The 12,076-nt window shown below is 37.9% G+C and overlaps 1 protein-coding gene and 1 long non-coding RNA gene across 7 annotated transcripts in view; both read right to left on the bottom strand.

Moving 5' to 3' along the window:
- LOC101147269 (AGBL carboxypeptidase 4) overlaps positions 1-12,076 on the bottom strand; it is a 1,515,476-nt gene that overhangs the window by 917,418 nt on the left and 585,982 nt on the right. The gene's annotated exons all lie outside the window — the stretch shown is intronic.
- The window catches only part of LOC109024566 (uncharacterized), a 103,714-nt gene that overhangs the window by 54,594 nt on the left and 37,044 nt on the right, over positions 1-12,076 (bottom strand). Inside the window, exon 3 of the long non-coding RNA XR_002004061.2 lies at positions 152-223. This is a non-coding gene — a long non-coding RNA (uncharacterized lncRNA). The remainder of the gene's footprint in view (positions 1-151; positions 224-12,076) is intronic.

Raw genomic sequence — 12,076 nt, 5'->3', positions numbered from 1 at the left:
TCCTTTTAATCTCAGGCACACAGCTAGACTACATTTCTTAGTCTTCCCTGCAGTTAGATAAGACTATGAACCAACTCTAGCAAATGTAGTGTGCACAAGACATATGTTCACGTCTTCTAAGCCCAATCTTCCACATTCTTTCTTCCCTTACCTCCAATAGGATGCAAAGGTCTGGGTCCCCAATGTACTGTGGAGCTGAGTTACCCTACGAACCACATATATGCTATTAATAGAAGAGAAGTAAATTTTTATGTTAAGCCACAGAGGTTTGGGGGTTGTTTGTTGTAACTTATGCCAACTAATACAATAATCAAATATTTGTCTGTGTCTCCTCCTAGACTAAAAGCTTCTTCAAGCCAGGGTTTGTCTTTTTTATTCATCTCTGTTTCTACAATATTTAGCAGGATGCTGGCAGAGAGTAGGTGCTCAGAAAGTATTTTAAAAATAAAAAATAAACATCCTGTAAGTTAACTGGAAATAGCTGCAATTCAGTGTTCCTAAGACAGGCATGAGAGGACAATGGAACAGAATACCCATGAATTATGTGAGGACCCAGAATTTCACAATAGAAATCAAGTTGGTAGAAAAGATATCCAGCAATTAACCAGGACAACTAGGCCAGGCATGGTGGCTCACATCTGTAATCCCAGCACTTTGGGAGGCCAAGGTGGGCAGATCACCTGAAGTCAGGAGTTTAAGACCAGCCTTGCCAACAGGATGAAACCCCATCTTTACTAAAAAGTACAAAAAATTAGCCAGATGTGGTGGTACACACCTGTAGTCCCAGCTACTAGGGAAGCTGAGGCAGGAGAATCACCTGCACGTGGGAGGCAGAGGTTGCAGTGAGCTGAGATTGCACCACTGCACTCCAGCCTGGGTGACAGATTAAGACTCGGCCAAAAAAAAAAAAAATTAGGGCAACTAACGTAAATGGTTTCCAAGACAATTCAGCATTAAGAGACACAGCCGAGCTCCCCAGCTCATTAGTGAATAAAATAGGCAAAATCCCTAATGTCAATGAGAAATGACCTTCAACTCTCTTAAATAAGATACTAGTACTGGTTAGTGCTAATTTGAATCTCTGCTTCCTTCTCTGGCCTGCTCTATGCCCTGGGAGGCACTTGTAGGAAACACATCCCCAACACCCTCTGGTCTGCTAAGAGGCTACCCAGACTGAGTAGGCAGTGGTGCCTTGAACAATGCCATTTTCGAAGACACTAAGAGAACCAAGATCTATGAGATACATTTCCAACCTATGTCCAACACTTTAGCAGTTCATGATATATAAACAATATTAGAGTTATTAGAGTCTGTCTATGCTTATGAGGAAACAAACAAAGACACAAACAGTTAAATAGAGCCAAATTATTTATATAAAGAATGAAAAATCCTGGATTTTTCCCCTCCTCCGCTCTTTGAGATTGCCTTCACTAGAAGGTAGCCATTATTGAGGCAGTTATATTAGTCCTGCCTTAGGCAGACCCAGAATGCTTTGTTTTGTCCTGTTAAATGAAAGAGAAACCAAAAATTACCAGTAATTTCACTGGGAAAGTAAGAAAAGGTAATTGTGAGAAATATCCTAGGCAGCTCAGTAAATAATTATGCACACAACAGACTAACATTTGAAATTAAGGGTGCTTATTTTAATTGAACATCTCAACTGTTGTATTTATACAACGAAATGTGTGAGGGAAATTAACCCAGCTCCAGCAAGGCCTCATATCTTTGTGGAAAATACTCATCTTCAAGCCTCTGTATTCTTCTGTACCTGGTGTAGCCAGTGTTTAAAGCCCACGAAGTTTACAATGCATGCTCTTATTTATAGATACTCCAGGTATTAGAAGGCTCTTGTGGTCTAATTCAGTCACTGAGGAGGGTGATGGGGACTCTCAGCACTGTTTTGCAGAGTTACAGAGTCAGGGGAATGAATGCTCTGTGCCTGGATTTGAAGTGAAATTTGCTTCCTAGGTAAGTATGAGGCCTGGTGAGGAAATGAAGATCTGGCCCCAGGGAGAGGAAATGAGGACATAAGAGCCTGGAAGGAAAAAGGTAACCAGCTAATCTGATGAGTCAACTTTACTCTAAATCTAATGAAACTCAAGTTTCAGGAGCCCCCTACTTGCACAGGTCCCTTTTAAGAACCTGAAATGACCCAGGAAATGTGGTTAATGAATGTCAACAAAAAGAATCGAAGATTAGTCATGGAACAAGAAAACATGAAATGTTCTAAAATCTTAAAGTTTATGTACGAAGAAAACTTGATAAAGTTTCCTAACTTACATAATAATTCTAAAATTTTACATTATGAGTCACAATGCTGAAATAAACTTTAAAAACTATCAATAATAAAAAACATTTGCTCTACCATGTTAAAGAAAAGACCAAATTGGCTTTTTATTCTCTTTAGAAAATGATGTGACAGAATCATAGTCATATGAAAAGGTGGTCAAAGAATGTGCAGCCAAAAGTGTAGGAAAAATTATTATATAAGTGTTTCAGGAGGTTAATTAATAAAAATATGCTATTTTAAATATTTTGTAATATTTATAGCATTTAAAATACTTTAAAGATTTGTAAGCTTTAAAAAATGTGTAATTTATTGTTTCTTTTCTTATTCTAGCTCAATACTAGCTTTCGGACCTAAGTTTTTATTTGTAATATGTATATTTTTGTCTTAAAGCAGCCCATCAAGTTAAATAAGCTTAACTCCCTGCAAACTTGGTGCACCCCTGCTCATACATATTAATTACTTTCAATGTCAGATCCCTCTGCCAGTGCCTGGCTCAACTTAGCTATAGTCCCTCTCATCTCTGCCTCATGACCAAAGTAGAGACCAGGGGTAGGGGGTTGAGAGGAGAAACTCTGGGGTTGAAGCCAGTATAGGAAGAGCAATATGGTACAATGTAAAGTGCATGGTACAGTACATAGTCTTTGTCACATGGAACTGGGCTTGAATCCAGCTTCTTTCACAAGTGATTGCTCATCTGTTCCTTGTCATCTTTGAGGAAACTGAGGCTCTGTGACGCCTGGTAAGTTCATTAACCTCACTGAGCCTCAGTTGCCTTCCCCAAGATGATAATGAACAGATGAGCTAATAGTTGTTAAAGAAGCATTTGGTAAGCTGCATATTTTTGCATATGAGAGTGTTAAGAGTAAGTCAAAAAAGATTTACTTAGTATTTTATTGTTATTTTTCAAGTCCTTACCTTTCATAAACGCATATTGAAATATTTATGGAATAAATAATACAATGCGTGGGATTCTCTTCAAAATAATACAGCGGGAGAGGGGTTAGAAGAAATGAGTAGTGATAAAATGAAAAGTCATTGGCCATGAGTTAACATTATTGCAGCTGGATTATGGGTACATGAGGTAAATTATACTATTTCTGTTTACTTATGCATTCAGAATAAAAAGTGAAAAAACAAAACAAAATAAAACCAATCTATTGAATATCACCCTGGATGCAATTGGAGCTTTATTCTGGCCCTTTCTCCATTTATCTCCTGAAATTTACTGTTTGCTCCATTTATTTTAAACTTTTCTGTTAACTATATAAACCAAAAATCATAATGGTGTGGCAATAATATTAATAATAATTAATAATGGCAATAGCTTCTACTTATTTAATACTTGTTCTGTGACTGCCCCAGTGCAAAGTAATTTACTTTCATATTTCATTTGAGCAATAGCTTCTACTTATTTAATATTTGTTCTGTGCCTGCCCCAGTGCAAAGTAATTTACTTTCATATTTCATTTGACCTTCACAAGAATTCTATGAAGTAGGTACTACTACTTATTTTACAGATGAGGAAACTGAGAGTCAGGAGGATTAAGTAGCCTGACCAGAGTCTACAGAAAGTATTATGTTCAGATCTTGTACCTTTCCTGTGTCCTAGACTATGCTTTATACTCTGAGAAGATGTCATGCTACAGTAGGCTACTATCTAGCTGGAGAAGAAGGAAGTGTTGAAAAAGCCAAGGAAATGGCCCTAAGTTTTCTCTGTTATCATATACCAAATCTGAAGAATAGACATTACATGTCCTCCTTATACATGCTGTATTGTGCAAGGCCAGAAGGACACACAACTTTCCTCTCATGAGCTTAAATCCAAACAAGAGAACACAAATGTCAACAGATGTAGTGAGGCATTTATTTTTTGAAATAAGAAGGAAGAAGGATGTAACAACAATAAAACAAGCAGAAGGAAAGAAAGAAAAAACATTGATTGAGCACCAATAGTACTTGGTACTTGACATATGCAATATATTGCTATTTACAACCACAAGTCCTTCAGAGAAAGGTGGATCTTGCTAACTAAACAGACTTTTTGTTCTGCTGAGCACCTCAAAGGTGGGCCTTGAAGAGAATGTGGGCTAGGACCCGAGAGAGTTGAATGTTCTACAGAATATAGGGAGAATTTAGAATTTAGAAAGAAAGGATAATCTGAGAGAAGAAAAAAAGGAAACCTTCAGAAGGGTAAAGCTTGGAATACCATGAGGGATAATGTAGAGAATGAAAACAATTTCCTGGTGGTGTGTCTGGAATTGGTTCCTTCCAGTGGGTTCTTGGTCTCGCTGACTTCAAGAATGAAGTCACGGACCCTTGCAGTGAGTGTTACAGTTCTTAAAGATGGTGTGTCCAGAGTTTGTTCCTTCAGATGTTCAGATGTGTCCAGAGTTTCTTCCTTCTGGTGGGTTCGTGGTCTCAGTTGACTTCAGGAGTGAAGTCGCAGACCTTCGCAGTGAATGTTACAGCTCATAAAGGTAGTGAGGACCCAAAGAGTGAGGAGCAGCAAGATTTATTGTGAAGAACAAAAGAAGAAAGTTTCCACAGTGCGGAATGGGACCTGAGCAGGTTGCTGCTGCTGGCTGGGTGGCCAGCTTTTATTCCCTTATTTGGCCCCGCCCACATCCTGCTAATTGGTCCATTTTACAGAGTGCTGATTGGTCCGTTTTTACAGAGTGCCGATTGGTGCAGTTACAAACCTTTAGCTAGACACAGTGCTGATTGGTGCATTTTTACAGAGTGCTGACTGGTGAGTTTAGAAACCTTTAGCTACACACAGAGTGCTGATTGGTGTGTTTTTACAGAGTGCTGATTGGTGCATTTACAAACCTTTAGCTAGACACAGAGCACTGATTGGTGTGTTTATAATCCTTTAGCTAGACAGAAAAGTTCTCGAAGTCCCCACCGCACCCAGGAGCCCAGCTGGCTTCACCCCTCAGTGGCACACTGGCTAATGAACTATTTTTAGTTACTAACTTTTTTTCCACATAAAAAATATCAGGAAGCTTGCTTGTAAACAACTTGGGGACCACACTATAAGTGTTCAGTTAATGTTTTGTTTTATTTTTCTTTCTAGTTCCACAGATTCATAGTGGGCAAAAGGGGAAAATATTGAATTTCACACTAGTCATGTGACTACAAAACTAGATATTTCAAAAAGATTCCAGATGGCTAAGCTTGGGTTCCATTGTAGCATTTCTAATAAAACTGAGAATGCCACAGGGACGTGAAGGAAGAGGAGAAAGTGACCAGAGATTCACAGAAAATACTGACCTGATGTTTTGGATTGGTTGTGAATAATAGCAGCAGAGGTCTAGCCAGCTGACTAGAACTGAAGTGGCTCAGTGACTGTCCTGCCTGGAGTTTACTTGGCAAGGAGGTTTCTGAATCTTCCATCCAGATCCTTCTCAATTCTAAGATGCAGATTCAGATTATTAAGATGCAAAAATATTATTCTGTTTAGGGCAACACTCTACCATCAGGTCAGTAGTAAAAGTATTTTGAGGTTCCCCAGAATAAGCAAAACCTATGGTGCCCCACTCGTTGGACTAGGCCATTTTGTGCATCCAAAGAGACTGAGGCAGAGCCAATCTGGTTCACTTTAAGCAGGAAGCAATTGCATTATTCCTCATCCATGGCCTTAGCAATTTGCTCTCAGTTGGCCACTATAAGATCACTTCCTATCACCTGGATATTTGTATTTACAGGGAGTTTATTTTTTCCCAAATTTGCCAGCCATTCTGGCCAAAGAAATTTTCATAATACAGCACTGAGTAGTTCTTGATGAGCTACCACAGGCTGATGTATCTGCTGGGATAAATAGGAGAGTTAAATTACAAATTATATGTTCCAGACTGGAAGAACTTAGAATTCATTCCAGTGAAAACCTTTCCAATAGTGTTCTATAGCAATTCTGGGGATTCTTTATACTCTAGCTAGAAGAGACCAAACTGTTCCTTTAAAGAGCCAGATGATAAATATTTTTTACTTTGTGGGTTATACAGTGTCCATCACAGCTCAGTCTCTGAAAAGGCTTTTCAAATATAAAAATTTACATCAATAGTTAGGTTCCCATAAGAATGAAAGGTCTCTCTGGCAATGATCTTGAGAACACGCTTAGTGAATTTCTGGCCTATGTTCTTGGTACTCAGGAAGGAGGCAGAGGATGCTATAAATAATATATGGGTAGTATTAATAATGCCAGTTAAAGAATTTTTAAGAAGAGATAGGTCTAATATTCAATTTGAAATTTTCTATGCTATAATATAAATCTACCCTTATTTCTTCAAATACTAAAATCAGCTGCATATTCAAATGTCTGTGTGAGTGAAGTTTGAGTGAAAATTGACTTAGTTCAGGTTCTCATCTTTTCTTCTGTTACTACCTTACTCATCTCCCTGCCACTACTTCTATCTGTCTCCAATGTATTCTCCCTACATGATTTTTTAAAAAATAAGAACCTTATCTTATCACTCTTCTGCTTTAAATCCTCACTAGCTGCCCTTGGGTTTCAGGAAAAGTCCAAACTCTTCAGTATGATATTTAAAATCCCTTATTAACTCTACAGCCTTATGCTCTGCTACTTCTCTCTCTCTTCACAGGCTATACTCCAGACACAGTAAAGTATTTGCACTTCTTTGAATATACTTTTTTTTTTTTTTTTTTTGAGACAGGGTCTCTGTCACCCAGGCTGTAATGAAGCAGCCTAATCAGGGCTTACTACAGCCTTAACCTCCTGGGCTCAAGCGATCCTCCTACCTCAGTCCCCAAAGTAGCTGGGACTACAGGCCAGCACCACCATGCCTGGCTAATGTTTTTGTATTTTTTGTAAAGACGAGGTTTCACCATGCTGCCCAGGCTGGTCTCAAACTCAAACTCCTGAGCTCAAGCAATCCACCTGCCTCGGCCTCCAAAAGTGCTGGGATTACAGGCGTGAGACACCATGCCCGGCCACATATACCATTTCCTTGTTCACCTCAGACACTTCTCAAATGGAGCTCCATCTGCTTGAAATGCCCTTCCTATTAGTCTTTGCCTGTGTAATTGCTATCTTTCAGACATAGGTCTTATGTCACCTGTCCCAGGCTCCCTTCTCTGATTCCCAAGTCCACACAATCTAGCTTGGGTGTTTTGTTTGACTTTAGAAAAATACCCGGTACTTATTTCTGCACATTGTACTGTATTATCATTGATTTTTTCTTTTCCCTAGCTCACCCATGTGAATTCCTTGAGCATGAGAAGGAAATTTTCTTTGCTTCTGTATCAGCAGACCCTAGTATGGGCCTGGTATAGAGTAAGTGCACAGTATATAATTTTGAATAAACAAATTAAATTAATAATAGTTACTTTAGGTAAGAAACAGACACCATCTCAAACTCTGGAAGAGCAGAGTTAGAATATGTCTAAAGGTATAGAAGTAAACATACTTTAAATTGCATTAAATTATAATGTAGATACAGAAAAGTACGTGTATCATAAGCATAAACTTAATTAATTATTTTCATAATCTGAACACATCTGTGAAACTAGCACTCAGATCCAAAGCCAGAATATAAACAGTACCCTACAAATTCTCTACTTATGCTCCCTTCCCATTGCTAGCCATAGCAAGGATAACCAATGCCCTCACTTCTAATGCCTGGCTTAGTTTTGCATGCTTTTACACAACATGCAAATATAATCATACAGTTGATACTCTTTTATGTTGGCTCTTTACACTCAATATTATGTTTGTGAAATGTATCCATATTGTTGCACATAGGTGTAGATCACTAATTCTCATGGCTGCATAGCATGCCAATGTGTAAATATAACATAATTTATTTATCCGTTGTATTGCTGATGGACATTGAGGTAGTTTTCAGCATGGACATATAATAAACAGTGCTGCTATGGGCATGTGTTTTGGTAAACATTAATATACATTTCTGTTGAGTATATACTACTAGGAGTGTAATTTCTGGGTCAGAGGGTATACATATATTCAGCTTTAGAAGACACTGCCAAATAGTTTTCTGAGGTAATTGCACCAATGCAGAACTTCTTTTAATTCATGAGATATGTTAAGTTCATAAAAAAACTCCATGTAAATATAAAGTACTATTATTAACTCAATGCCGCATTTGCAGAAGATCATCTTGTTCCACAGCAATTAAAAATAACATCTTTGATTAGATGAAATCAAATATCTACTGGGAACTGTATTTATAATCTAGATGTGTCACACTCTTTTCTCTAATCAAAATTAAGTTTAGACATGTCTTCAAATGTGTCAGTGGAAAGACAAACGCTGGTGTCCTGTTTTTTTAAAAGCATATTAGGTCATATATGTTTGGTATCCAGTCAAGACTTTCTTTAACAATGTCCCGGTTTATCAAGTGATTGAGAAGGACACCAGCAAATCCAGCATTTTGTACATCTCCATTGTACATCTTGCTGTAATCATGTATTTTTTAAAAAAAATATGACCCACTAATTCCTAGAATTTATTTCAACATAAACATTCTGTGGAGAAATGATTCACTTCTTTGCATTAATTATTTTAAACTTTACCTCTGCTATTAAACTTATAATAGTACAGAAAAAATGCTTGAAAAAAGAGAAAATATGTAGGATAAAGAATAAGATAAAAATCACTGGTAATACTGTGGCAGGCCAGGTCTCACTAATACAGGCCTCCATAACAACTGTTTCAGTACTGACTGAGTGGTTAAGTTAAATATTAAGACCTAAAAAACAGCTATTGCCCTTGTACAAAGTCTGGGATGTAACAAAAGCCCACCAATAATTTTTCCTAGGCCTTTCCTGGGCCTTAAAGCATGACAGAATAATGAAGGAATTCTTTATATGACCCATTTAGCATTAAACAAGTTTATTGAGGGTCTGAAGGAACTCCACAACCCTCTGTGATTTAGCAGGAGACAAGATAAGGGTAATCACCCCAGCACCTGGACCTATTTACATTAAGTAAATTTACTGAGGCTCCAGAGGAAGGTCTTCAGGACTCAGACCTTAATTATAGATTAAAAGAAGTTAATTACTAATGTCTTTAGATGAATGCACACTTACACGTAGACATATAGCTTAGAAGGTATATAAGCTCTGGAAAATTTTGTAATTTTGAGTTGGTCTGGCGATAATTTCCAGGCCTTCTTCTTGGAATTTCCAATTCCAACTGGTTGCAGGAATAAAAACTCTCTTCCTCCCCATCTCTTCGTCTGCATCTTGTTATTGGGCCACAAGAAATAACAGCCCAACCCTCAGTTTGGTCCAGGGACAATACTACTGCATATAGAACTTTTAAACTACAATACATATTCCTTCATATTTTTCCTATGTATTCTTGCATATATGTATGTGTTTTTATAAAATAGAATCATATTATTTTTATAAAATAGAATCATACTATACATCTATTTTACATGGTTTTACTTTTTATATTATATAAATCTCTCCATATCAATTTACATCAAACTTTAAAGCTCAAACAAAATGGCATATTAGCAAGTTGTTACATTGTGAAACATGAATTTGTTCTTTCTCCCTGTTTATTGACATACAGCTACTAAAATCCTTGTAATCTCAAAAGTTGTAAGTGTCTTTTGTATGTTAATGATTGATGGTCTTTAGCACTTGGATAGCTTTAGGACTGGGGCTGGTCATTGAACATACCAAAGAGGCATGATTAAAGGGTTGGGACATTCAGTTGCAGTCCCCAACCTTCAGGGAGAGGAGAGGAGCAGAAAGCTAAACTGATAATCTAATGGCCAATGATTTAATCAATCATGCCTACATAATGAAGCCTCCAAAAAACCCAAAGGGACTTGGTTCTAGGGCTGACGATCCTGAAGGGTGGTACACCTGGAGACGTCATGGAAGCTCTGTGCCTTTTCTCCCACACCTTGCCCGATGCATCTCTTTTCATCTGTATACTTTATAATATCCTTTATAACAAACTGGTAAAGGAAAGTGTTTTCCCAAGTTTTGTGAGCCACTCTAGGAAATTAACCAAACCCAAAGAGAGGGTCATCATGGGAATCCCAATTTGTAGCCAATCAGAAGCATAGGTAAAATGACCTTGGCTTGTGACTGGCGTAGGAAGTGGGGGCAGTCTTGTGCGACTGAAGTCTCAATCTGTGGTATCTGACACTATCTCTGATACTGTAGTGTCATAATTGAATTGAATTAGAGGACACCCAACTGGTGTCCACTACAGAACTGATTGCTTGCTTGGTGTGTGGGGAAATACATATTTGGTCACAGAAGTGTTCTGTGATGATTGTTGAGTGAGAGAATAGGAACACACTTTAGTTTTTTCCTATGTTTCTCACAAGTAGTTATCATTTTAAGCAATAGATAAATACCCATTTTTCCACAAATATTATGAAAGCATATAATAAATACAGCACAGGTTAGATTCTATGGGTATTGGTATATGTCACTGGAAGGATAATTTTAATGACAAAATAAGCCGGATTTGAATCTTGATTCTACCTTTTTAGTAGTTGTATTGCTTGCAGCCAGTTATTTGGTATACTGAAGCCTAAGTTTACTTGTCAAAAAGTGATAAAATAGACTTCACATATTTGTCATGAGGATTGGGTTAAATATATAGAGAAATGCTTGACATGGTGCCTGAGACATAAAAGATGTTCAGTAAATTTGCTTGAATCTGAATCTGTGGGAAGCACAAAAAATTACAAGAAATTGCCACTGTCCTTCAGAAACTTATAATCCAACATCAGAGTTAGGGTGGTCAATAAAAGTCAGTAAGAGGAAGAAATAAATTTTCATTGATTAAATGCCTATTGTGTGAGGATCGTGCTATACACTTTCATTTTTAACATGAGAGACATCTCTGCCCTGGAACAAGATGCTCCAATCCCTGTAGCATATACTTGGGAGAAACTTCCTTCTGACAGGACACTGCTGAGAAGATTGCTGGATTGGTGGAGCAAAGGTCTTTGAAGCCTTAATGGGGAGAGGTAGTAGAAACAGAAATAAGAAGATCTGTCCTTTTATCAATCTGGATTGATAAGAAATCAATCCAGCAATAAGAAGATTGCTGGATTGGTGGAGCAAAGGTCTTTGAAGCCTTAATGGGGAGAGGTAGTAGAAACAGAAATAAGAAAATCTGTTCTTTCAACTGTTACCTATTTTGCAAAAGGTACAGATATGAATTCTACTTTTAGTAAATATTATACTTTTGTTCTGGGACAAAAAAGCCACTTAAATGGGCCTTTTGGTTAGGCAAAAGTAAAGCAAAGAACCACCTCTGACTTGAAAATGTTTGAGAGATTAAGGCTAGATTGAGAGAAACTGTTCTGCATAAAAACATGAAAGGTTATTCATGTCATAGGTACAGATATATCTCAGAAGGCTGTTTATTTGGAGAAATGACTTGAAAGGATTTGGGGTTGCTATTCCAGCAAATTGCTATCTGTTCTTGTGGTAGTGGTGGTGGTAGTGGTGGTGGTGGTGGTGGTGGTGCTGGTGGTGGTGGTGGTGGTGGTGGTGTGTGTGTGACTATGGTAGCTTACAGAAAAAGTGTTTTGGGGTAGGGGTTATAGAAAATGAGGGACAAAGAGTGCCACTTCAGATGTCCCAAGAACAAAATGAGGCACAAAGGTGATGGGAAGTTATTCTGTCCTCTGCAAAAGGGATTCCCATCTCACTCTGGCATTCCCAAGTATTGGAGGTCTCGAGGGCCTACAGAGACAGCACCCTTGCAATGACATTGGCACAAGTTCTTCTTTCCACCTGGAAGTCTCTCTTTCTCTCAGATTA

This window comes from Gorilla gorilla, chromosome 1 (genome assembly GCF_029281585.2).
Source record: "Gorilla gorilla gorilla isolate KB3781 chromosome 1, NHGRI_mGorGor1-v2.1_pri, whole genome shotgun sequence".
Taxonomy (NCBI): Eukaryota; Metazoa; Chordata; class Mammalia; order Primates; family Hominidae; genus Gorilla; species Gorilla gorilla.
Note: the sequence above shows the minus strand (reverse complement) of the source record. Positions and strands in the feature narration are given on the sequence as shown.